The sequence below is a fragment of the Hemitrygon akajei genome, chromosome 11 (genome assembly GCF_048418815.1).
Source record: "Hemitrygon akajei chromosome 11, sHemAka1.3, whole genome shotgun sequence".
Taxonomy (NCBI): Eukaryota; Metazoa; Chordata; class Chondrichthyes; order Myliobatiformes; family Dasyatidae; genus Hemitrygon; species Hemitrygon akajei.
This window is the reverse complement of record NC_133134.1, coordinates 47,757,124-47,784,199: the sequence shown is the minus strand read 5'-3', so window position 1 is coordinate 47,784,199 and position 27,076 is coordinate 47,757,124. Positions and strand designations below refer to the sequence as shown.

General features: G+C 41.3%; 1 long non-coding RNA gene across 3 annotated transcripts in view; it reads right to left on the bottom strand.

The window, feature by feature from the left end:
* The window catches only part of LOC140735101 (uncharacterized), an 81,326-nt gene extending 54,656 nt beyond the window's left edge, over positions 1-26,670 (bottom strand). Inside the window, exon 1 of one of the 3 annotated variants that reach the window (XR_012100688.1) lies at positions 26,332-26,670. This is a non-coding gene — a long non-coding RNA (uncharacterized lncRNA). Of the gene's footprint in view, positions 1-17,441; positions 18,118-18,613; positions 18,752-26,331 lie in introns of those variants that run through there. The other 2 variants (XR_012100689.1, XR_012100690.1) reach the window with 2 other exon arrangements.
* Between the last annotated feature and the right edge of the window lie 406 nt (positions 26,671-27,076).

The following is a 27,076-nucleotide window of genomic DNA, read 5'->3' as shown; positions in this document are numbered from 1 at the left end:
TCAGAGAATGTCTGCATGGCGCCAGTGGTCCCATAACCAGGACTTGTGATATACACTGGCTGCTCATACGACCACCTGCCACCTGCTCCTGGGGATTCGTGTGACCTTGATCAGAGGGTGGGGGGCTAAGCAGGTGCTATGCCTTGCCTGAGGATGACCTACAGCAGAGGGAAGGAGCACCTTACACCTCCTTTGGTAGAGAGGTAACTCCACCCTGTCACCCAATCATAAGACACAGGATGTTCCTAATAAAGTGGTCACTAAGTATTTTCCAGGCTGTGAAAACAAAACCCCAACCGCTCAGTAATTTGAGGTCTGGGTTACCTAGCACTGGACCAGAAAAAACAACCATATTGCCTAATTTCTGAGTCATTTCTTAACCTCCCCAGACATCTGATCTTGTTTCCTCCCTGTTCTAGTGCTCGGAAGTATTCTGGAGTTATGTGAGTATAGTAGATAATAATTCAAGTGAGAACTTGTCTTCAGTTCTTATTGTAAATTAAAAGCAGTTACTTGAAATTAAATTGGCTCACAGACTAAGAGATTGCATTTCCAACAGCCAAACATTACAACAGTGGGGATGTTAGCTGCCCTGCAATTTAGGCAACTATGGGATTAAGTAATTTGCACCATTGTACATAAATTCAGAGAAATGTCCCTGCCAAGGTATTTGAACATACACAGGTGATTTCCACTGTAGGTATACAATTCAAAAGAAGCATTGTCAACCCAAAGCATTGAAGTGAATGATGTCATTGGAACTATCTACTGTTACCTTTGATCTTAAAGGAATAAAAATGTGATGTATTTTGGGGTCTGTGAGCCTCTACTGAGAGTGCTTCCAGCAGAATGCTTGCTTGTTATCATGAATAAAGACTTCAATATCACCAGCTTCAGTGTCTCTCAGTGAGTTCAATCACACTCACAACACTTTCCAATTCATCCTCAGTGACAAATAATAAATCTTGTAAGATGTTTAGAGGAAATATTGTAGGTTCGTTCCAGTGTTCTCCCACAATGTTTGCCAATACTGCTGAGCATTTCATTTCCCATTTTAGTCTCATCCCCTCAAAATCAGTTTTTCTTAGATCTGTTCACTTGCCTTTGACATATCCTTTTTATTTTATATATGATCACCATGAATTAGGTGCTCCCTACTTTTATTTTACAAGGGGTGAATGATAAGTTTGTGGCCTAAGGTAAAAGGAGTCAAATTTAGAAAACCTAGCACATTTATTTTTCAACATAGTCCCCTCCTATATTTACACACTTAGTCCAGTGGTCGTGGAGCATATGGATCTTGGACCTCCAGAAAGTGTCCACAGCAGGGGTGATTGATAAGTTCATGGCCTAAGGTAGAAGGTGATGGATTATACAGCTCTCGTTACATGCACATGCAGTTCAACTCTTTGTGTGATTATGCAGAAAGTTTGGTTAATAACTCATCGGGGTGATTGATAAGTTTGTGGCCCGAGGTAGAAGGAGATGAGTTATTAACTTCAAACTTTCTGCATAATCACTCAAAGAGTTGACCTGCATGTGCATGTAACAAGAGCTGTATAACTCATCTCCTTCTACCTTAGGCCACAAATTTATCAATCACTCCTGCTGTGGACACTTTCTGGAGGTCCAAGATCCGTATGCTCCACGACCGCTGGACTAAGTGTGTAAATGTAGGAGGGGACTATGTTGAAAAATAAATGTGCTAGGTTTCTAAAATTGACTCCTTCTACCTTAGGCCACGAAGTTATCAATCACCCCTCGTATTACATGCCCCATTAAGTATATTTAATATTTCAGTAATATTTGAGAAGTATTGTAAATTTTTTTTGATTAAACATTCTTTGTTTGGTTACACAATTCATTATGGGTTATATCTAAAAGTATGTGAATGGAAATGTCATTATGCCACCACGTCTTATGTGTGTGTCTCACAAAAGTAAAGCTACGCATGCACTTTCTCCCAGGCTCCCGTACTTTTATTTTTGGATTAGTTTCTAGAGTTACAAAACATAACACCCCATAAGTGGACCCTGTGGTGAATCTTTCCTTGTTCTTACACATAACTTAGGAAGGAGAACCGAGAATTTCTGCGGATGCTGGAAATCAGGAGCAACACACAAAATTCTGGAGGCACTCAACAGGTCAGGCAGCATCAGTGGAAGGAAACAAACAGGCGATGTTTCAGGCCAAGATCATTCCCCAGACTCTGCCCAAAACATCGACTGCTTATTTTCTTCCATTGATACAGATGACCTGTTTACTTCCTCCAGCCTTTTATGTACGTAGCTTGGAAAAAAAGTTCTGATTATATTTCGCAGATTCTAATCCCATTTTCTCTACCTGTTCTGCCCTTTAATTTTGGAGCTGTTGAAAACTTACTCTTATTTACACAGAACATAGAAACACACATAGTCACTGAGCATGTGCACATTTCACGCGCAGGTGGAATGGAGGTTGGGATCAGCCTTGCTGCCTCAGTAAAGTAGTCAATGTAATCAAAGATCCCTCACACTCTCTACTGCCTCTTTCCATTGGGCAGAAGATGCCTGAAAGCATGCACCAGCAGGTTCAAGGGCAGCGTCAACCCCGGTGTTGAAAGATAATTGAACAGTCCCCAGGCAACATAAGATGGACTCTTGGACACTTCACAATCAACCTCATTGTGACCCTGCTCCCTATTGCTGCCTACACTGCACTTTCTCCGTAATGGCCACACTACATTCTGCATTCAGTAACTGCTTTTTGCTGATTTGTAAATCCAAAACTTAAAACTAATTGAAAGAAAAACACCGAGCTGGGGATAATGTGCATGCTTTTTAGGTTCAGTTTTAGTGAGGCGCACACATATGACGTGATGGTGTAATGTGTATACTTTTACATATAATCTCTAATGAATTATATGAGGGGTGTGCAACCTGGGGTCCACGGACCCTTTACTTAATGGAATTGGTCCATGGCATAAAAATAGTTGTGAACCTCTAAATTATAAAGAATGTCAAATCAAACAACATATTTACAATATTACTGAAATATTAAATACATACTTTTCTCTTTCTTCCCCTCAGCACCCTGCTATGATGAAATGATCTGTATGGATGGTAGGCAAAACAAAGTTTTCCATTGTACCCCTGGTAAACCAATTTACTGATTTAAATTTACCATGTTCCAGCAGCAACTGCAGCACCATACAAACTGCCACTCACTTGCCTCCACTGTCATTGTGTGACCTCCAATACGATGAGGTTTGTTGACCTCTCCCAATTTCCTTGTAGGCTCAGACAGGCTCTGAAATGTGAGACAGTGCCCTCTACTGCAGGCACAGGCAGGAGTGCCAGAGGTTAAACAAAAGGAAGTGCTCTATTGACGGTTATCTGCTCATAATATTTGTGGCATAAAAATAACCAATTTCAAAGCCTCCAAAGTCATCAATGGCTCTTAAGGAGACATTTACAGACACAATGACTACAATACATAATATGTTAAGATGACTATTTCCTATTTTATCAGGAGAAATCTGTAATCAGATCACTTCCTTTAATTTAATCTTTGGCCATCCAGCAGTGACTGTATTTCCTCCCCCCGACACCCATCACATGACAATAAAGGGCTTGCAGTAGTAAATAAAATTGTCAAATCAGGTCTCATGATCATTATTAATGGAGCCTCTTTGCAGGCAGGGCTGAGGACTCATATTAAAGTATTTTGAAGTAATTTGTAACTTAAATCAGTAAGAAATGTTTATGAGCATGCGCAAAGTCAGAATAATTCTCCAATTTAAATAAAGACTCTTGATTTCAGTTGCATTGTCCAACCCAGTACTTCCTGCCTTTATTCCATATGCCTGGTTTCCTTCCCAGGAGAGACTCCTGACTGTCAACAACAAACAGCCTGTCCTCCTATCACTCACAGAGCAAAAGATGGCAGCAGAAATCAAACACACACATGGGCAACTCCCTCTCACGGAGACACTAAAGAGGCCTCAGATTCCAGGCTCTGACTCATCTGGCCTGTAAATGAGGGATCCTGTTTTTTTGTTTACCTTCATGCTTCATTACTGCATTTATGTCTGTGTTAGGGTAGGATGGAGGATTACGCGTGTGCGCGTGTACCAGGCCACGCACAAGCCACGACTTAGGTTCAAACTAATCTGAATTAAGTATGTGGCCTCTAAGATGAACAAGGTAACCAGGACTTAGTTTATGGGTCTCTGTTAATTGTACTGGAAAAGCAGAAGTATTAGGCAGAGAGCAACATAAACTGGACTGAAGTCAGGGTCCAGTCAAACTAAGTAACATAAGCAGGTGTGGAACTTTAAACTAAAAGCACATGAAGAGGTGTTAGATTTAGAGTGGAGTGTTGATTGCAGTGACATAGTATATAGACAGATACATTGGCTGGAATCTGGCAGCAGGCATGGAAAATTTTGGTTGTCTGTGTGCCTGAGTACCTGACTTGCTTGCAGTTTCAGGGTAGCTGTTCACCCTGGAACTCCTGCATTTATCTGTAAGTTTCATTCCCCTTATGATTGTTATAACATATTCTGGACTTAGGGTATACAGTATAACAAAACATTAACTTCAGCAACTAACTTCAGCCACCAATCTTCAGATCTGAAAATGGACTGTGGATTAAATTTTAAATGCATATCTGGACGGACGATGGGTTCCTAAGAGCTATGAGCCACAGTGGTTTGGAAGACCAAACAATGCTGATTTAACCTTCATTTGGAGGTCTGCTGTGGGGTTGCGAAGAAGGAGGTGTGAAAATCATACGTAATTAAAGGAATCATAAGACCATAAGACATAGGAACAGAATTAGGCCATTCAGCCCATCGCATTTGCTCCACCATTCCATCATGGCTGATCCCAGATCCCACTCGACCCCATACACCTGCCTTCTCTCCATATCCTTTGAGGTCCCGACCAACCAGGAAACGATCAACTTCCGCCTTAAATATACCGCAGTCTGTGGCAGAGCATTCCACAGATTCACTACTCTCTGGCTAAAAAAATTCTTCCTTACCTCTGTTCTAAAAGGTTGCCCCTCAATTTTGAGGCTGTGCCTTCTCATTCTAGATACCCCCCCCCCACCATAGGAAACATCCTCTCCAGATCCACCCTATCTAGTACTTTCAACATTCAGTAGGTTTCAAAGGGATTCCCATGCACTCTTCTAAATTCCAGTGAGTACAGGCCCAAAGCTGCCCAACACTCCTCATTCCCTTTCATTCCATGAATCATCCTCATGAATCACCTCTGGACTCCCTCCAATGATAACATATCCTTTCTGAGATATGGAGCCCAAAACTGTTGACAATACTCCAAGTATGGCCTGACTAGTTTCTTACAAAGGCTCAGCATTATCTCCTTGCTTTTATATTCTATTCCCCTTGAAATAAATGCCAACATTGCATTTGCCTTCTTCATCACAGATTTAACCTGTAAATTAACCTTCTAGGAGCCTTGCACGAGGACACCTACGTCCTCTGCACCTCTGATGTTTAAACATTCTTTCCATTTAAATAGTAGTCTGGACTATTGTTCATTTTATCAAAATGTATTATCAGTCATTTCCCAGTACTGTATTCCATCTGCTACTTTTTTGCCCATTCTTCCAATTTTTCTAAGTCCTGTTGCAATTGCATTGCTTCCTCAGCACTACCTACCACTCCACCTAGCTTTGTACCATCTGCAAGTTTCTGGAAGTTTCTGGAAGAATTGCCAGGATCCTGAAGGAATACCAGATTAATACCATCCACAAACACATAAGTAAGCTCAAATCCCAGTTTATGCAAGTCAAAGATGACCTAGGACTCATGTCAGCTGGTGTTTACAGGATTCCCTGTGAATGAGGAACAGCATGGGTTGTCCAGATGGGGCACTAGGTGTCACCTTACATCAAGTACTGGATTATTCCCATTTGGAACCTCAGTTTAGGTCATCGTAATGGGAGCCATACATCAACAGGAATTGTGGTTGAGTGGAGTGAAGGAATTTTGAAAATGCCCAGTATCTGAGTTACTCAGGTCTTGTGGCATTTATACAGAACTACTGTACTGTCAATTTTGGTGCTGTAACACCAAAATTGGTGAGCAGTCCTGGGGACAAATCCCGGATGAGCCCCCAAATTAATGTTACTGGAGAGACACTGAAGCTAGTGGATCCAGAAGTGTTTTATGCAACAGAATGAGAGACTCTCAGAGGAAGAAGCTTGTTCCACCCAATATTACATGATATTTTACATGCTAAAGATCATAGGACAATTCTATAGTTACAATGTATCTACAGTGCTTCCTTTGAATTACATATAATTTTCCCTCCTCTTTCTTCACACCCACACTCCAGCCACCCAAATGAATGTTAATCAGCATTGTCTGGTTTTTAATTAACTGGGGTCCACGGCTCCAGGAAACTGTTGTCCAAGGCTGCATTTTAAATTTAATCTACAATCCACGTTTAGGTCTAAAGATTGGTTGCTGGAGTTAATATTTGCTATATCCCTTAATCCTAGATTATGCTCTTACACTTGAGAGGGCATTTTACAGCCTCCGTGTGGTTACTGTTGTATTGTGAAACACACCAATCAATTAATGCAGAATAAACAGGAATGTAACATTCACTACTTTAATGCTGACTGATGAACAGATACTGTCCTGGAAACCAGGGATAACTCTGCTGCATGCTCTGGGAATTGTTAATAATACAGAAAATGCTGGAGTTATTCAGAAAAGGAAACATTAGTTGATGGAGAGAGAAAATACGTGAACCTTTCAGGCTGCAGTCCTACCATCAGGATCCAGGTCAGGAAAAAACAGACAGGGACTGGGTTTAATATTGAATTGAAAGATAGTGTAGTCCAGTTGTTTGTTCATAAAATAAATAACTTCTGATCCCCTTGATGAGGACTTCTTCCTGAAGTCTACAAAGAATTCCTTTAGTTCTACTGACATTGAGTGCAAAGACGTTGCTGTGACACCACTCAACAGCTGATTTGTCTCACTCCTGTCCACCTCCTCATCACCATCTGGGTGTAGGGAGAGTAGAGCAGTGGGTTAAGCATGTATCCTTGAGGTGCACGAATGTTTATTGTCAGAGAGAAGGAGATGTTACTTCTGATCTGCACTGATTGGTCTCCTGGAGAGGAGTGAGGGATCCAATTGCAGAGGGCGGTTACAGTGGGCTAGGTTTTCAAGTTCAAGTTCAATTCTAAGTATCGTTAAACTTACTTGAATATAGTCAAATGAAACAGCATTCCTCCGGGGCCGAGGTGCAAAACACAATACCAAAAGCACATAGTATGCGGTGCAAATAGCACAGATGGTTACCAGTTCAGAAAAAACATAGTCACAAAATGAAAAAAAAAATATCCCAAGTCCCTGTGTGGCATGACTAGATTGTCCTAATTCAGCTTGTTCTTCCACCTAGTAAACACCAGATGACAACATCACCTCAGAGTCTCCTCCTCTAAGTGACACCACAGCCTCGGTCTAGGCTTAGTCCTTGCCACAACCAAGGCTACACAACTCCAACGTTGTCGGTCTCACCATTGAACCAGTGAATCGGACTCACAATATTCTATGTTACCAATGTCCAAAAGGGTCTTGCAATCACAATAAAATCGCCCAAGACAATTACTCACACCTTTTTTTTGACCTCATACCTTCTCGGCACAACAGTATAGGAGTCCAGGTGACAACATAAAAACAGTACAGAATTAAAAGAGGTGGAGCTTAGAAGACAATGGCACTAACAGCGACTCCTTTGCTTGCATCTTCCGAAACAGCTCTATTTCTATCTTTAGTATCTCTATTTTTCCCTTTCAGGGTTCTTTTGAAGAACTTGGAGTTGAACTTTGCTTCTTTGCGGGAATGGGACTTGCTCCCGGGGTCTCACGACTGGCAGTTATTCGACCTGCCAACGATGAGGCCTAGTTATTCGACGTGCCAACGATGAGGCCTAGAAGATTAGCTCAGCTTTGGAGTTTCGGGATTTCGTGGCTCTGGAGGTGGGCGGTCTCGAGGTCTGTGCCTCTGCAGGAAATTGGTGTGTCATTGGAAATGGAAGAGACCCGAGTTCTTTGGGCATAGAGCTCAGAAAAAGACAAAACAGACTTTTAACATCATAAATCAGTGAGTTGTTTGTTACGTCTCCCCTCTCGCTGTGAAACGGAGACACCAATTTTTCCCCTTATTAGGTATGTCAAACTACTGGGTGAACGAGTAGTCTTTGGGGTGCTGCAAGTCTGTGTCTTTATTGATGCTTTGCTGCACACTTGAGTGCTTGGTGGTGGGTGGTGGGTACCGATGCTCTTTTTGCTGGTGGGGGAGAGCAGATCATTGCTTTTCTGCTGCTTATGCATAGGAGGGGGAAGCAGGGGTTCTAACATTTAACTGTCATTCATTCTTTGGGGCACTCTGTTTTGGTGGATGGTTGCAAAGAAAAAGAATTTCAGGGTGTATATTGTATACATTTCTCTGACATTAAATGTACCTTTGAATAAGTCCAGTTTCATTGCTATTGAGCAACTTGCTGATGGGATAGTCCTGGAGTACTTGCTCTTCTTAGTATCCAGCAGTGACTTGTGATTGTAAAAGACTTACAAGATGAACAAAAGCATCTTTGGTTGGACTGAGAGTAGCTGCTGTGCCTGAGAATGCTGCCATCTTACTAACACTTTCAGTTTGTTAATTAGAACTGAGGGTATGATTGTGTTGAACTGTATTCAATAAATAGCAGCCTGATATAGGTATTACTATTGTCCACATGATCCAAGGCCTCGTGGAGAGCCAAAGAGATTCCATCTGCTGTAATCCCGCTGAGGCGATCGGTAAATTGCAGTGGTCCAGGTCCTTGCTTAGGCCGGAGTTGAGTCTAGCCATGATTAACCTCTCAAAGCACTTTGTCACAATAGATGTGAGTGCCACTGGGTGATAGTTGTTGAGGCAACTCACCCTGCTTTTCTTGGACACTGGTATGATTGTTGATCTTTTGAAGCAGGTCGGAACTTCCGACTGCAGCAGGAAGAGATTGAAGATGTTCTTGAACTCCCGTCAGTCGGTTGGCACAGGTTTTCAGAGCCCTGCCGGGTACACCATCAGGGTCTGACACTGTGTGAAGGTTTACCAATGTTCTGACATCGGCCTCTGAGACAGCAATCACAGGGTTACCAGATGCTGCAGGGATTCGCACAGGTGTAGCTTTATTCTCCCTTTCGAAGTGTGCATAGAAATCATCTGGGAGTGAGACATCATTGCCACTCAAGACGTGAGGTTTTGGTTTGTAGGAAATAATGGCCTGCAAACCCTGCCAGAGCTGGCATGCATCTGACTCTACCTCTAACCTCAGTCAGAATTGTTTTTTTTTTCCCCTTAAAATAGACTTTCATAGGTTGTACCTGGACCTTCTTGTATAGCTCTGGACCACCGGTCTTGAATGCCATAGATCTAGCCTTCAGCAGACTATGTATCTCCTGGTTCATCCATGGCTTTTAGTTTGTGTATGTCTGATATGTTCTCAGAGGCACCCACTCGTCCACACAGGTCTTGTTGAAGTCAGTGACAACTGTGGCGTATTCATTCAGACTCAAAGATGAATCCCTTATTGTCCAGTCCACCAACTGATTTGAGTTAGTGGATTGGACAATAAGTGAAGAAACAGGGTGACCTGACACAGACATGGTTAAATGAAATTCTCCATTTTACTTGAATCCATGGACATAAATCTGAGCTCCTCTTAATCCTATAAGGTTGTAGATTAGATGCGTATTCTCCCTGCTGTCCCCACCCTCATCCAAATGGAAAGCCAGAACCATTCATCCACGAGATAAGGTTTGTATTTCTGATTTCCAGCTTTTCCAATCGTTTAGATTTTCAGTAATAGAGTCATGGAGTCGTACAGCACCACAGCACCGGTCCATCTAATCCATGTTGAACTGTTATTCTGCCCCTTCCCATCGATCAGTATCCCAATTTCTCTTAAAGTGTTGCAATCAAACCTGTATCTACCACTTTTGCTGGCAGTTGTTATATTACTCTTTCCATGTGGTGAAAAAAGCAAATGGATAGTACATTAGGACTGAGGATTGCTTAATCATTTACCAGATTGAGTTAGTACAATAGGATTTTACATTGGTGGTCAGCACTACAATCCAGCCATTTAACCTCTAACTGAGCCACATAAGATAATGCATGTTAAGGACTTCTTCCATTAAAGAACCAAAAACAATGGAAATCTATTGCCTTGTACAGCTGGATTCACAACCAAAATGAATGGGTTAACCCTGTGCATAAAGTCACTGTGTAACGGAATATGTTCATCCAGATCTTTGGAGACTCACTATCAATGCAAAGATCTGTATTTTCCACACTGTGTGGCTTATAGAAAATTAACACAGCTACGTTATAGGATTTCTAGAGTTATTTATGATTAGGAATGCAGCAAGAGAGAAAGGAACATCTCTCTGTACATTTCTAAGTCTGCCTTAGTGCCCAGGAATGATGGCAAGAGACAGCATTTGTCATGGTGACCAAAGAGAATGGACTTCCTTGCTGATACTTAGCTGGAAGATCCTGCTGCTTGCCCAGAGAATTCAGAGACCGCGACAAGGCCAAGAGACACAGCAGTGTGGTGGATTTGCAGAATCAGAGTACGTCCAGAAACTGATGTGGTGCTCTCAGACGAGGTTGCCAAGGAGTAGTGTACAGCTGAGAAGTAATAGATCCATGGGGGCTCCAAAAATACATACTGAGAAACCATGGCTGGTCCTTCTCTGGCTGCAGCTGGGTGGAAGCAGGTGATCACTGACCCAGTGAAGGTGGAATAGAGGCACACAAGACTACAGATGCTTGTACCGGGTTCGGATCTGGCCTAAATGCGGAGAGAGAGACACTGAAGCAGGTTGATAGTTCACAGACTTTAATACGAACAGTGTTAAAGGGAAAATAAAACAATAAACGCTAGGCCAAACAGGGCCATTAACTAAAACTCTCAAATGGAAAATGAAGCCTACACTGTGGCTGAAAAGAACGTCTAAACATTAAACAAATACCACTAGTCTTCAGAGTCAGTTGACTGGAAAGTCCAATTTCTCAGGGAAGGCCAAAAACAAACAGGCTGTGAGCATTGCTGTGCTCTGTCCAAGTCTCAACAAGCACTATGATGACAAGTATGGAGTTAAATACTACCACGATTTAATAATAATATTCTGACACGTGCATATTCACAAGCACAATCGCCGTACTGTGCTGCTGAATCTGTAGTTGTGACAATGTATCTGGGTGGAACCAGGTGATCACAGATCCAGTGATGGTGAAATGGAGGCACACAAGACTACAGATGCTGGCATCTGGGTGGAACCAGATTACAGACCCAATGATGGTGGAATAGAGGCACGCAAGACTACAGATGCTGGTATCTGGGTGGAACTAGGTGGTAGCAGGCTCAGTGATGGTGGAATGGACTACAGATGCTGGTATCTGGGTGGAACTAGGTGGTAGCAGGCTCAGTGATGGTGGAATGGACTACAGATGCTGGTATCTGGGTGGAACTAGGTGGTAGCAGGCTCAGTGATGGTGGAATGGACTACAGATGCTGGTATCTGGAGCAATACACAACCTGCCAGAGGAGCTCGGAAAGTCAGGCAGTATCTGTGAAGGGAAATGGACAGCTGACATTTTGAATTGGGACCATTTACTTGGACTGAAAGATAAAGGGCCAGTTGTCGCTTCACCTGGATCCACTTGTTAAGTGCATCAACTTCTTCCTTCACTTTCACACTGGCTACCTCCCCTCTATCTTTCAATCAAGGTGAAGGATCTCATCCCGAAAGGTCAGCTGCCCATTTCCCTCTGTGGATGCCGCCTGACCTGTTGAAATCCTCCAGCATCTTGTTCATTGGACAATAGAGAAGAAGGATAATGTGTCAGTCAATACTCCTTAGCACCAAATCTTCCTAACCACAGAAAGATTAGCGTCACACCATCTGAAAATGTTGTCAACAACCTCATTTTCCTGCACCTTAACAACTTGACAGTCATGACATATGATTATCATCATGTTTCAGTGCCCTTGGGCAAATATTTTGATTCTAAAAGTCTTTAATGGTAGACAATCTCTATCTGTGTAAGCACTATGCTCTTCAGCACATTTACACCAAAAGGCAGAGATGATAAAAGCAACGGCTGCATTACTGAATTTTGAGCACATTTCTTTTGGAATTGTGAAACGTTTTTCATTTGCTTTTGCACAAAGAGCTTCCTGTGAAAGTAAATAGCTGGAAGGGTGGTTCCATGAGAGAAAGCATGTTTATGAGTTTAGAATTAATAGGCATAATGTAGTAAAGTACACTGCAAGACATATTTCTATGATTATGCCCAAAGGAGTGATCAGTTTTCTGGTTGCATGTGTGTTAACACCGCAGAATGAGACTGCTTCAGGAATAAATAACTTAAAGAAAATCTTTGTGAGGTGACACATTAAAAAACTCAGGATAATATTGTGATTATTGTCACTTTGATTACTGAATTAGACAATGTGGTTGATAAACCAACCTTCTTTCTGCATAAGTGTTATAATTTTTGCATTAAAAATTGGGCAACATTCTCTTCCTGCTTTTGACTTTTCTTTCCTGGATTTGTTTCTAGAATTCTGTCTTTTACCTCTGTGCAAGCAGGAAGACAAACTGATCTGAAGCTGGCATTGTGGTCCATAATCTCAACACAGCACCAGCTGAGAAATTAACTCCTCCGCCATTCAGCCACATCTGCAGTCATTCATTATGAAGTGATTGAATTTCCATTGAGTTCTACAAGAACTTTTTCTCTTCTTCCCTGTACAGAGTCAGGCTGAGCTGTATTAACTTCAACCCTTTTTTTTTACAGTCATTCCACTGGAGTAGAGTAACACGTAGAGTGAATGGGACATGATTCAGAAAGCTTTATGTCATTAAGAAAAAGGACACTGACCTGATTGATTCCCTATTCAGTACTAGCAGCGTGCGCCCATTACAAACTGCACTGTTGATGCTCATCCAGGCCACTCTGACAGCACCTCCAAAACTTGTGACCTTGGTCACCAGGAAAGATAAGAAATTTTGGATGCATGCAAATGCTTTATCCATATGTTCCCACCAAGCCACGGGTCATCTTGCTCTGGAAATCACATTGTTAAGTTTGCCGATGATGTGACAATGGTGGGGCCCATCGCCTACAGTGATACGAAGGTTTACAGAGAGGAAGTAGAAGAGCTCAGGGCCTGGTGCCAGGCAAATAACCTCTTCCTCAATGTCAACAAGACAAAGGAGACGGTTATCGACTTCAGGAAAACTGGCACCACTCACACTCATCTTCACATTGGCCACACAGCTGTGGAAACTGTGAGCAGTTTCAAACGCCTGGCACTGGCAGGGAGGAAGGAATGACTTCATTGGAATCTATTGAATGTTGAAAGGCCTCGACAGAGTGGATGTGGAGATGTTTCCAATGTTGGGGGAGTCTAAGACCTGAGGACACAGCCTCAGAATAGAAGGACATCCATTTAGAATGGAGATGAGGAATTTCTTTAGCCAGAGAGTGGAGAATCTGTGGAATTCCTTGCACAGACATCCATGGAGACCAAGTAATTGGGTATATTTAAGTTAGGGGATGATAGATTCTTGATTAGTCAAGGCTGAAGAGATACGGGGAGAAGACAGGAGATTGGGGCTGAGAAGGAAACTGGATCAGCCATGATGAAATGGTGGATCAGTCTCGATGGACCAAATGGCCTAATTATGCTCCTATACCTTAAGGCCTTAGGGTCTTATGAACTGCACATCCTAGAACACATCCTCCACAGTCAAGAAATTTCTCCATTGTCTCTGCTTTCCAAGGAGGCTAAAGGGAGCTGGGCTATGCACATCAATACACACAACTTTCTACCAATGCAAGGCTGAGAGAGTCCTAAAACGCTGCATCACTGTGTGTTACAGAGACTGCACTGAAGTGGGCAGGAGGGCTCTAGAATGGGTAGTTAAAACTGCTCAAAACATCACAGGCACCAACCTACCTATGATCAAGGACATATATACAGAAAGGTGCCAAAAACTGGCCAGCAATATCGTGAAGGATCCCACCCAAACTACAAATGGACTCTCTGTCTCATTCCCATCAGGGAAGAGGCTACACAGCATTCACACCAGGACCACCAGTTTCAAAAACAGTTACTTCCCCAAGCAGTAAGGCTGGTCAACACCTCCACACATTAACCCTCCCCACCATCACTAATTTTCACTTCTCATTAGTCCATTTATGACCAGATACTTCTGGACCTAGCGTCACTTTATGTACATACAGTCTGTGTACTGTATATAAGTTAATCTTATGTATTTATATTTATTGTGTTTTTATTGTTATTTATACTTAGTGATATTTTATGCTGCATAGGATCCAGAGTAAGATTCGTTTCATTTTCCTTTACATATCTGTACTGAAGAATGGCAATAAACAATCTTGAGTCTTTGTTAATTCTAAATCATGGAAATCTATCCCCAGTGTTACTGTGGCAATACCTTCATCAGATGGTTCATGAAAGTGGCTCACCAGCATTTTCCTCAAATAAGGGATATACAATAAACTTTGGCTATTGCAATGACACCCAGAACTCAGAAACTTCTGTTCTCTCCACTTTCAAACAAAGGGAGCTCCAACTTGATCACCGTGCATTGTTTGCACACTGGTGCACATTCAGAGGCTGAACCTCAAGCCCATTGATTGAAGCATACAGGAGAATGAACCTTACACTAAATATCTGTAAAACAAAGGTCCTTTACCAACCTGAACTTGCTCTACAACATGGATAATAAAACTCCTTGAAAGTGTGGACAATTCTGTATATTTTGAGATTCACCTGTCAGTAACTGTATCTCCAATATGCCAGCAAAGCATCTGGTCATCTATAGAAAAAAGTGTTTGACGAACAAGTCCTCAATGTTTAGCAGCCAGTAAGGAGTCTCATCCTTCTGTATACTTTGGGTACGTGGACAGTATCTCAAAGCCTTGGAGTGTTTAATATTGTGCATTTGGTTTTCAGTGTTATTTGAGTAATCTTGTAAATATGTTGTTGATTAAGCATTCTTCGTTTGGCTAAGTAATTCATTATGGATTATATTTGAACATATGTGAATTGCATACATCATAATGCCACCACGTGATACGTGTGCGCTTTACTTAAAGTAAATACAGTATGAACTAAGACTCGCATCTCTCAGCTCTCCTGTTTTCCTTTGTATTAGTTTAATGTGTTGGAGGTACAAAACGTAACAGCAGTGACAAGATATTTTTAAAACAAACCCAAGATGGCTCCTGAAGCACAGTGAAAAGTTTGAGTTTTAAAAAGCAGCGCAGCACATTCTCTTCAAAAGGGAAGACATGATCAAGTTTAAAAACAGAGATAGAAAACAAAAGACCTCACATGTTCATAAATGGTGATAATAATCATAAAAGAAAAACAGAGATTGTCGGCTACATCCAAAAGATAAACATGTGTGATTGCTCAATAGGAAACCGGCTCATTTATACTGAGCTAACTGAACAGTGTTTTGAAGCAAATGAAATACCAATTAAGAAATGAGTACCCATTTTGCTGAATGCATTGGGTTTAAAGGCATGCAGTTTGCTTTAGAGTTTGACTGCTCCAAACAAACCAGCAGAAATTAGCTTTGTTGATATCATGAAGGTCATGCAGGAACATTTAGAACCAAAACATTGTTGATTGCAGAGTGCTTTAGGTTTCAAAAGTGGAATCAAAAAGATGAGGAATCCATTTCAGCATGTATGGCTGAATTGAAGAGATTTTCTGAGCATTGTCAGTTCAATGATGGTCTGAATGATGCTGTGAGAGATTGTTTACTTTGTGGAATCTTACACTGAAGCACAGCTTACATTTAAAAGAACAATTGAAATTGCTGTACCAATGGAAACAGCAAACAGAGGCACAATCGAGTTGCAGTCAGGAATGAAAGTTATCATGAACAAAATTGCAGCACCAAGATGGAGGCCTCCCTGGCTGAACAAATTGTGATACTGTTGGCAGGGGCTCACATACACCAGACCAATGCAGGTTTAAAAGTGAAACCTGTAGAAATGCAACAAAGTAGGACGCGTACAAAGAGTATGTTGTGCAGACAAAAGTAAATGGACTGCACAGAGAAGAGAAAGAGCTAAAAAGTCAAGCTGCAGTTTCAAAAAAGCGTACTAATCTGCACGCTGTTGATGAAAAATCTGAAACGTTGAGTGACAGAAGACTATGTAGCCTTGAGATTTCCAATGTGAAAACTAGCAATATGGCTTACACCAGAAGTGAACGGCAAATTAATTAAAACAGAATTGGACACTAGCTTGGCTCCTTCACAGAATTAGTTTGAACAGAATTTAAAAGATATGGAAATGAAGTCTGCAGATATCCAACTAAGAACTTATACTAGAGATAAAATAACTCCTGTGGGAATGACATTTGTAACAGTGAAACAAGTGTAACAGTAAAACAAGCCTTGTATGTGGTAAAAACATGAGGGCCAGCATTGTGTAGAGACATGAGTGGCTGAGACAACTACAATGTGATTGGAGATCCTTCCACCATTTGCATGCCACATCCCCTGCAACAGAGTCAGCTGAAAGTGAGTTAAGAAAGGTACTGGGTGATACCAGAACTGTCTCCATGCTGTACACCATGAACTGCTGCTCAACAGAGGACAAGCAGGTGTTGGTGCCAAACTCTGTGCCCTAGTTGGAAAGCATATTGGACCAAGGAAGTTATTATTCTGCTCAGAGGAATTGTGAAAGAGATGAAAGCAGTGGTCTGACTAAAGGTTCAAAGGTTCACTTATTATCAAAGCATGCATCCATATACAACTCAGAAATTTGGCTTCTCCAAATAGCTACGAAACAAAGAAAGAACATGAAAGTCATTCAGAGAGAAACATCAACCACCCCTACCCCCATACATCCCAATCATTAGCACCTCAAAAAACCCATCCCACACACAAAACAGAACAGGAACATTGACCCCACAAACCAACCCCCCAACACAAAAAAAAACTAACAGAACATTAACCCCCAAACATCCTCCCCTCGCACAAGAAAATGGAAAAGGATCTGGTGAGAAAAACCACACAATATAAAAAACACAAGTCTGAAAAAAGTCCACAGTCCATAAACAGAGAACCACAATACCATCCTACACTATCATTGACATTCAAGAACAGAGAGGGGCAGCACACAAAGCAGAGAGGCTTGCCTGCCTGTCAATGTACACCCAAGTACACACTTACTTCCCAGAATCTACTCAGAGCCAGCAAAGTGCTGGATCTCTCAATCTCCAAGCTGTAAATCATAGGCACTAACAGTCCCAGAAACATATTTAAAGTGAAAAACAGACGTAAGAGAAGTAAAAAAAATTGTTTACCATCTGGAAGGTGTTGACTGAAGGAACTTGTATGCTGGCGCCATCTTGACCAGATCAATTTTTGTAGGCAACGTATCTGAGAAAGTTTCTGATATGTTAATCAGGCAGTTACTTGTGAGGTGTGGCTTGGTTTTAAGATGGAAGAGAGTTCAAGGATCTTCCGGAAAGTTATAAACATTTGGCTTTTGTGGGTATAAAGAACCAGAATCTACTCTGCGTGCATTAAAGTTATTGCGTGACTTTGAAGTGGGAGACAAAAAGCTGCTTGTGAAAGTAGATGCAAAGATCAAAGCCCAGCTGGATGAATGGAAGGCCAAAAGGAGAGGAACCAAAGGAAATGTGAAAACAGAAGATTCATCAGATGATATTGTGGATGAGGAAACCAAGAGGCGAGATCAGATTGTAAAGGGAGCAATAGAAGGATTAATAAGAGAATACTCCAGTGAACTAAATGGATCTTCCCAAGAAAAAGATGCACAAACTCGAAGCAGAAAAAGGAAGAAGAACAAAAGTATCCAGAGCTGTCAGTACCACTTCCTGCAGTCACAGAGTCAACTTCTACAACTACTATCGAGTGGCCCCAGAACCTGAGATTGTTTTCACAGCCACAAGTTTCCTCTGCCAAGTAGAATGATCCCCCTTTCAGGAAAGACGTTATCCCACAAGAGTAATTAAAAACTCCGAATAGGACAGCATAGTTACTTTTTAAATTGTCCTATTCTTTAGGTCTGAATGGGACAATTTAAAACTTTCTACATTGTGGATGTTTGTATAATAGTTGTATTATATTGTATAGTGTGTATATAGTCGAGATGCATTCTGTGTTGAGTTGTAGTTTATAGCTAAGCAGGGAGGACTGTTATGTATTTAATATTTCAGTAACATTTGAGTAATCTTTTAAACATGTTATTGATTAAGCATTCTTTGCTTGTTTAATTAATTCTTTAGGGGTTATAGGTAAAAATAAATGAATTACATACATCATGATGCTACCACGTGGTATGTGTACACCTCATTTAGAGTAAAACACAAACTAAGACTTGCATCTCTCGGCTCTCTTGTTTTCCAATGAATTAGCTTAATGTTTTGGAATTCTATCATTCTATCAACAGATTCTATCATCTCTATGCTTGCAGAGTCCTCCAAACCCACTGGCAGCATTAGCCTCTTACCCTTTTTATCTCTCCCCTCCAGCATTTGCAAGGCTTTGCTTTTGGTTCACTTTACGAGTATTCTGAAGTGAAATGTAGCCATGGCTGCAACTTCCAGCCATAACAGAATGACTGGCCTGCCTCCCGTCTGGCAGGGTGAGTGCCTTCAGTTCTTTCTGAACAGCTGCTGGAGGAAATAAAATGGTTTCTTTGCTGTTAACGTTTCACTGCTTTCTCATGGGTGGTCGGTGAACTCTCTGCATTTTCAAACAGGACATACACGAACGTTCCAAGCAACATATGGGGTATGCAGGCAGCTCCCAGGTTTTCAGGTCAGGCAGGGAGATGAGATCTATGGTAAATTATTATGCTAAGAGAATGGGATTGTAGAATTTGGGCAAAAATTCAATACAAAGGGGAAATCCTTTGTCCTGTAGAACCACTTGCATTTGTATTTTTCTTGTAACTATTCCATCTGATTTCAGTTACTGACTCATTGAGCCCCATCATTTAGCAACATGAAGTTCCTTCCCTGAACTTAATCAATAAAACATTGTTATGAATAGTGTCCTTCAGCCCACATCCTTTGTAGTGCTTTAGCCACTAGACACTTTCTAAGTTTTAAAACGTCATTGTGACAAGAATTTCTCTTTAGCAAATTCCCAATGTTTAAACTTCAGAACATAGAGGGAAATCCTGGCAGTTTCTAGACAAATAAGTGTTTCTGTGAGTGTGTAGAGTGCCTCTGTCATATTCTGGAGAGGTTGCCAAAAATGCATAAAGATACAATAGCACGATGTGGGGGCCACAGAAAACACAGGCAGCTTCAATTACATTTCTTATCAGCTTTCCCAGGAGACACTGAGATAAACACCATGCACCATGAGCCTATCAAAATACTGAGAAAAAAAAACATAATGACAGGAGAAAGTCATGTCAGTACATCCCAAGGTATCAACAATGCTCGTACTGAGGTCAGGATAATCATATCTTCCCTGGGCACGCTTCCACTAGGTGATCATTCACAGAATTTGCAAAAGCTGCTTGAGAAAATTAAGATTATGCTGTGAATGTTGTTGAACAGGGTGCATGGTTAGTGCATCTGTAGAAGACTCCTGCTCTGTCTCTTTGGAGAAATGGCTGGGAGTTTTCATGAATGGCAACCTTATGGTGCTGCAGTTTCTCTGGGGCCAACTGGTCTACACCTTGGGGATTAAGGATCATTATGGACATGAGAACATAAGAAACAAGAGCAGGAGAAGGCCAGATGACTCACTGAGCCTGCTTTTCTATTTAATAAGACCAGGGCTGATCCAGTCTTGGCCTCAATCACATTCATGTTCTCTTCCAATACTTGTGACTTAGAATATAGTGCAGCACAGCACATTACAGGCACTTCAGCCAGCAATGTTGGGCTGACCTTTAACCTCCACCCAGATTAATCTAACCTGTCCCTTCCACATAGCCCTCAATTTTTCCTTCATCTATGTGCCTATCTAAAAGACTCTTAAAATGTTCCTAATGTATCTTTCTCTACCCCTGTTGTTGCGTGAATGAAGTCACTGGAGAAAAGTACCAGTAGATATGAAACAACATCTTTATTCAACAAAGCAAGATACAACAAGCATCCTATTGAGGCCCTTTTGGTCAAAAGGTCTGGCTGGCCCAACGTGGGGCTCAAAATTTTATGTACTAAACGTCAAAGGACAATTCAATATTTACAACATATCCACAATGCTTTCTTTGAAACTACACACAAAACTTCGCACCTTCCGATTCACACCCACACCATGGATATCTAAAATAATTTTAATCAGCATTGTCTGGTCTGCGATTCAAGGCTTTTAGGTTCCTATTGTTCACAGCTGCATTTAAATTTAATCTACAATTTATATTCAGATTTGAAGATTGGTGGCTGAAGTCATTTGCTGATGGAAATGTGCTAAACACAAAAACAATCTAACACTTCTACTCCTGGCAGTGTGTTCTATGCACTTACCACTCCTAATTAAAAAATTACCTCTGACATCCCTGCTATATTTGCAAAGCACTTTAAAGTATGTCCCCTCAAGTTATCTATCGGCAATTTGGGAAAAAGGCACTGCTTGTCCACTCAATCTATGGCTTTTATTATTTTATACACCTCTATCAAGTCTCCTCTCATCCTCTTTCACTCCAAAGAGAAAAGCCCTAGCTTGCTAAACTTTTCCTCATAAGACATGTTCTCTGATCCATTTAGCATCCTGGCAAAAATCCTCTTCACTCTCTCTAAATGTTCTACTTCCTTCTTAAAAATGACCAGAACGGAACACAACATTCTGAATGTGATCTCACCAAGCTTTAGCCAGAGAGTGGTGAATCTCTGGAATTCTTTGCCACAGGCAGCTGTGGAGGCCCAGTCTTTATATATGTTTAAGGTGGAGGTTGATAGATTCTTGACTGGTCAGGACATGAAGGGATACAGGGAGAAGGCAGGAAATTGGGGCTGAGAGGAAAATTGGATCAGTCACAATGAAATGGTGGAGCAGACTCGATAGGTCAAATAGCCTAATTTTGCTCCTATATCTTACATTATATAGAGCCACATCAGTACCCCAGGACACTTGAACTTAATCCCCCAACTACTGAAGGACAAAACATCGTAACCATCCTATCAACTGTGCGGCAACATTGTGGGATTTATAGATGTGGATCCCAGGATCCCTCTGTTCCTCCACACTGCCAATAACATTGTACTCTAGCATCAGGTCAAACTTTTCAAAGTGTAACACTTCACACTTTTCTGGACTGAAGTTCATCTGCCAGTTCTCAGCTGAGCTCTGCATCCTATCAGTATCCCATTGTAACCTACAATAATTCCTTCTATACTATCCACAACACCACCAACCTCTATGTCATCTGCAAGCTTACTAACCAACCTATCCATTTCTTCATCTAAGTCACTTATAAAATTTACAAAGAAGACCCAGAACAGAACATCATGGAACACCACTGGTCACTAACCTCCAGGTAGAATATGATCCATCTAAAACCACCCCGTCTTCCCTGGGCAAGCCAATTCTCAATCCATACAGCCAAGTTTCCCTGGATCCCATGCTGTCTGACTTTCAGAATGAATGAGCCTACTGTGAGGATCCTTGTCAAATATTTTACTGAAGCCTATATACACCACATCCACTGCTCTAACTTCATCAATTTGCTTTATCTCTTCCTCAAAGAATTCAGTCAGACTCACGTGGCACAACCTGCCACTCACGGAACTATACCTAATCAGACTATGCTTCTCCAAATGCTTTAAAATCCCATCTCTAAGAATTCTCTCCAATAATTTGCTCACCATTGATGTTAGACTCACTGGTCTATAACTCTCGGGATTATCCCTATTCCCCCTCATCATCTTGATGCCCTCTCCTCATTAATACCACTGGAGAGGAGATACATGAGCCTGAAGATCCACATTCAACTTTTCAGGAACAGCTTCTTCCTCTTTGCCATCAGATTTCTGAACAGTCCACAAACCCACAAAAGTCACCTTTTTACTTCTCTTTCGCACTATTTATTTACTTGCCCATTTGTTATTTAGTTTTATTATAACTTAGTCATTTGTTATGACTGCACTGCACTGCTATGGAGAGAGGGGAAAAAGGACAAATTTCATGACTAATGTCAGTGAAAAATAAACCATACTGATTCACTCAGACCCTTTCGTATCACACTCCATTTATCTAATACTTTGTTTTTTTTCTTTCTTTATGCCAATGCCGATAAGCTCACACTTCCCTCCATTATACTCTATGGGCTAATTTCTTATCCCCTCACTTAACTGATCCATGCCTTTCTGCATGCTTTTTGTGTGCCAACAGCATTTCAGTCGTTCCCTTCATCCAAATTATCAACTACTTAACGATAGGCACTGATCCCTCTGGCATTCCCTTTGTTATTTGTCATCAGCACAAAATGACTCACTTAGTCCAACTCTCAGCTTTCTGCTAGTTAGCAACAAACACATCCATCCCAATATATTGTCCCCATCAGCATGAGCACTTGTGTAGAGATCTTTCACCGACAGCTCACTAAATCTTTTCTGGCAATCCAAATGTACGACATCGAATGAGCCACCTTCATGCACCCTGGAAATTTACATAGTGGTTCCCTACTTCACTTGATGAAACAACCTCTTGGTTAACCATGTGCTGTTGATCACCATAGGTTCCTGACAATGATTATAGAACAGTTTTGTTTTAAACATATTCCCCAGAGGCTGAATTTTGAGGCTGTCTTCCATAAGATGCAACCCCATCATCTTTTCCCCTCATTCTTTCTCCCATGACAGGCACCATAGTGATGCTCCTCAAGACAGTCCCTGAAAAACAATGTTAGTGGCTGAGGGGGTGCAAACACACTTTTTGCTTGCATGGAGCAAACAGTAAAATGGTTTTATTTTTATGGAATTTATCTGATAAACCGGTTTCAGTGATTCATGTTAACAAGCAACTTCTCTTATTTCCTTTTCTGCTGCATATTGTAATTTTTTTTCCCTTTCAGAGTAATTGCATAATGCAGCTGTCTGCATGTGACATCTCTGAGCTGTTCTGCTATGGAATGTCATTTCCTCTGTTCAGATATTGTTTTTCTTGTTATTTGCTTCATTTGCATTTTCAGATATATGTAACCTGTTTGCTACCCTCATCAACATACTTCAACACTGACTGTTATGAACTGTACATTGTAACAGTAATTTGGGTTTTATAATTTCTCTCTTGCGTGTAGATGAATTACGGAAGACTTTACAACTAATTGTTTGTTGTAAAATTAGTATTGCCAAAGAAAACTGTTTTATGCATGACACACACATTGATGGTGTTGAAGCAAAGGCTATCAGACACATTGGTATTAGTTCAACCAAATCTGATGTCAACTCACGATAAACATTAAAATACCAAGTTCACCTTTGACCCCTGTAAAACATTCTCTCTCCCACCCTGATCATTCTCCCAACTTTACTCTCTCAAGGACAAGGGATGCTGATTTAAGATCATCTGGTACACAGCAGTTCTAGTCATCCATCTGCTAGCAAACATAACACTCCTGTAGTTCCTCTCTACAGCCAACCTTTCATCTTCCCCATTCACCTTCCACTCAAAATAAAATTCCACAGATCTCATGTATTTTGTCGACATCATCTCAAACCCCACTGTCCTCTCCAAAGCTCTTTAACATGTTGCTTCCTAAACTATATATATTTTTTCTTCGCTTCATGTTTGAGTAGCCCAAATCAAAGAAATATCTTCTGTGACTATAGCTTATCTTCTTTTCATGCCCTCTCTCGATTCTTTGACATAGTTGACTTTCATTTTTCAGCTCATTTTCTTGGCCTGACTCGAGCCTTTAAAAACGTGCGCTAGATAATCTCCACTTGTGATAATAATGAAAGCTAAGGGAGTTTATAATTCATGGTGAAATGAAAATTGCCAATTTGTACTGACCCCCCAAAATCAAAGTGAATCTTATGAAAGAACATTACATTTCTCTGCATATATTATCTAACAGTTAATCTGATGTAAATCTCAACTGTAAATTTCCGTTGGAAATTTATAATTCTGTAATAAGGAAGTGCCAGACAAAATCTTGTTTCATAACTATTTCATTTTTAAAATATTTCAGTCTTTCATATTTAAACATTAAATGTGGAGGTAAGGGAATACTGAGAAACTGTGCTTTAGCATGCCTCCACAAAGTTCCTGAAACTCAGGTAAACCCCTAGTCCTCTGTCCCTTTTCTCTCTCCTCCTGATCTACCCAGTTCTTCCCACACCCCTATCATTCTATTTCTTTCTGCTCTTCCAGCTGCCCATGCCCTACACACTCCCCCTACTGGGTCCACAGCCTCCGCTGTTCCCACCAGCCCAACACCCTTCCCTTATTTGATGTTATGTCCCACCTTCCTATTCCATCATTTGCAACTCTTTATTGCCTCTACCTGTCAACTCCCAGCCTCTGTCCCCATTTCCACTCTTCCCTTCTCCATCTGCCTATCAAACGTCCTGCACCTGGATCCATCTATCAAATGCCAGTTCTTTCTCCACCCCTTTCCATCACTTCCTTATATTGGCTTTTAACCCTCTAACTTTCAGTCCAGATGAAGGGCCTTGACCCTAATCATCGACTGTTCATTGCAGTCCACAGATATTGTCTATGTTCCTCTAGCTTGTTGTACGTTGCTCCAGATTCCAGCATCTGCTGTTTTGTGTTTCTTTCTTCCTGGAAATCATACTGAATTAATCTTTTAAAATTAGGAATAACCTGTAGAAATTCATTGGCACCTGCACAGGTTCATGTTGGGTTCGTGACCATTCTGATCCTAGGCCCCACAGTTGAAAATTCCAAGGTGTTGTGTCCATTTGCATGGATTTTCACCATTTATCCTCATACTGGATCACTGCAGACAGTTTCCAGATCTGCTCCATCTGGGCCAACTCTGGGAACTATCTGCAGCTTCTCTGCAGTGGTGCAGGGTTCACAGCCTAGTGGTCAAGAAAATTCACAGCTCTGGGGCCAGTGGGGGAGTGAATGATCAGAACTTGGTGGGGGTATAGACTGGAGCCAAGGAACTGAGAGGACTTGTGGTACATGGCTGTGAAATTGCAGGTGTTGCCTGGGGGAGGTCGGGAATGAGAAGAGTGTTTGGGGAGAATCAATGCAGAATGACTAGAATCATATTCACAGTGTTAGACAGAGACCTGCTCAAGGAAGTTCCCTTTATAACACTCTGCATCAAAGAAAGTAGTGAGATTAAAACATTGTCACTCTTGAGTATATAATGACAAGTCTGCTTTAGAATCAGATAAAGTAATTTTCCAGTCAGGGAAGGTTAAAGGAACATTGTCCAAGGAATGATGCCATTAGGGTTGTGACTGACTGGAAATGTGTGTAACCAGGGATACTCATATTTCTCCAGAGGCACGATTTGCTTTCCAAATCATTGTTCTCCACCATAAACAGAATCAACATTCATATGTCCTGCTGGAAAAGAACAGTACCAGAAAATTGAATTCTGGACAATATGCTTCTTGTCTGAATCAAACAACATTCCCTTCTTTTGCCAGCAGAGATGTTAAATGGTAGCATACATACCCCAATAATTTATCTAATTAAACTCACAAGCCATTAAGAGTTTATTACACCCCCACTAAAAAAGCTTTGGGTCATTCGAGTTGGACCTTGGCTGACTAATTCTACCCAGTTAATCTACCAGATGAACAGTTTATGACCAAACTAAATCCCAGATCCAAATGCCTGTACCTAATTTCCCAGCACTTACCATAATTGTGATGAATATTTTCAAGTTGTTGAGCTGTGGTTGAAAACAAACTTGGGCCCCATTAATTGTGAGAACAACATTAATAATTGTATTGATATAAAATTGGTAATCAAATTTAGGTTGTCAACCAAGTGAATTTAATACCTCCTTGTAAAACATTCCATCCAAACCATGAATGAAATAAAGATACATTAACGTGAAAAAGATTTCTCTTCATTCAATGTAAATAAAGCTGCTCAAAGCTCTTGGATATTTTAAAACTTGCAAGTACTTCAAGTTCAAGCTTAATTGCCACTCAACCATTCACATGAATACAGTCAAACGAAGTGTTCATCTGGGGCCAAGCTGCAAAACACAGAACCAACAGTCGCACACAGAACACAGCTATAACCACGATAGCAGAAAAACATAATACAGACCGTCCCTGAGTGTTGTGGCCTGTAGATCGCTGGTGCTTGGATTTTCTCCAGGAGCCACGTTTCTGCAGAACAAGCCCATAGCAGTTCCTCATCTCAGACAAGTGCAGCTGCAGAAGATGACGATCCAGCTTTGTCTTCACTGAGTGAACACTGGAGTGCAGCACCCATGGGTGGGCCCAGTCCCCAGCCCAGCGCAGAATCCTGCGGAACACAGCCAGCTCTGGCAATCCTGAGGCAGAAGAACCTTGTCCGTGCAACAACAGAGGCAGTGCAGCTCCCCTGCCATTGGTCTCACCAATGAAGCAGTGAATCAGACTTGCAGTATTCTACACCACCGATCTCCACTCGGGTCTTGCGATCACAACAAAAAAATGCAAGGCAATCACCCACACTGAATGTTAGACACGCGCGCCGCCTCTAATACCCTCATCCCTGGGTGTCACTCCTGTTAGTTTGATATCATTAACAATATGACTCATACCACTATTTAGCTGCAGCTTCAGAAGCTATAGTATTTGCATTTTCCTTCCATGACCTGCACTTGAAAACAGCAGATAAACATTCATTGGCCTGTTCCCTGTCTGGGTTTGCTTGTTTCACTTTGATGATTAAAGTTAATAAACTGTCATTAGATTTGGAGGGAGGAAGCATAAAAAAAGTCGAACAGTCCTCTCATTGAAATCAGGCATGTGTTCAATATTTTGCTGTAACATAAACACCAGCCAGCCTTTCTTTCTTAGGGAAT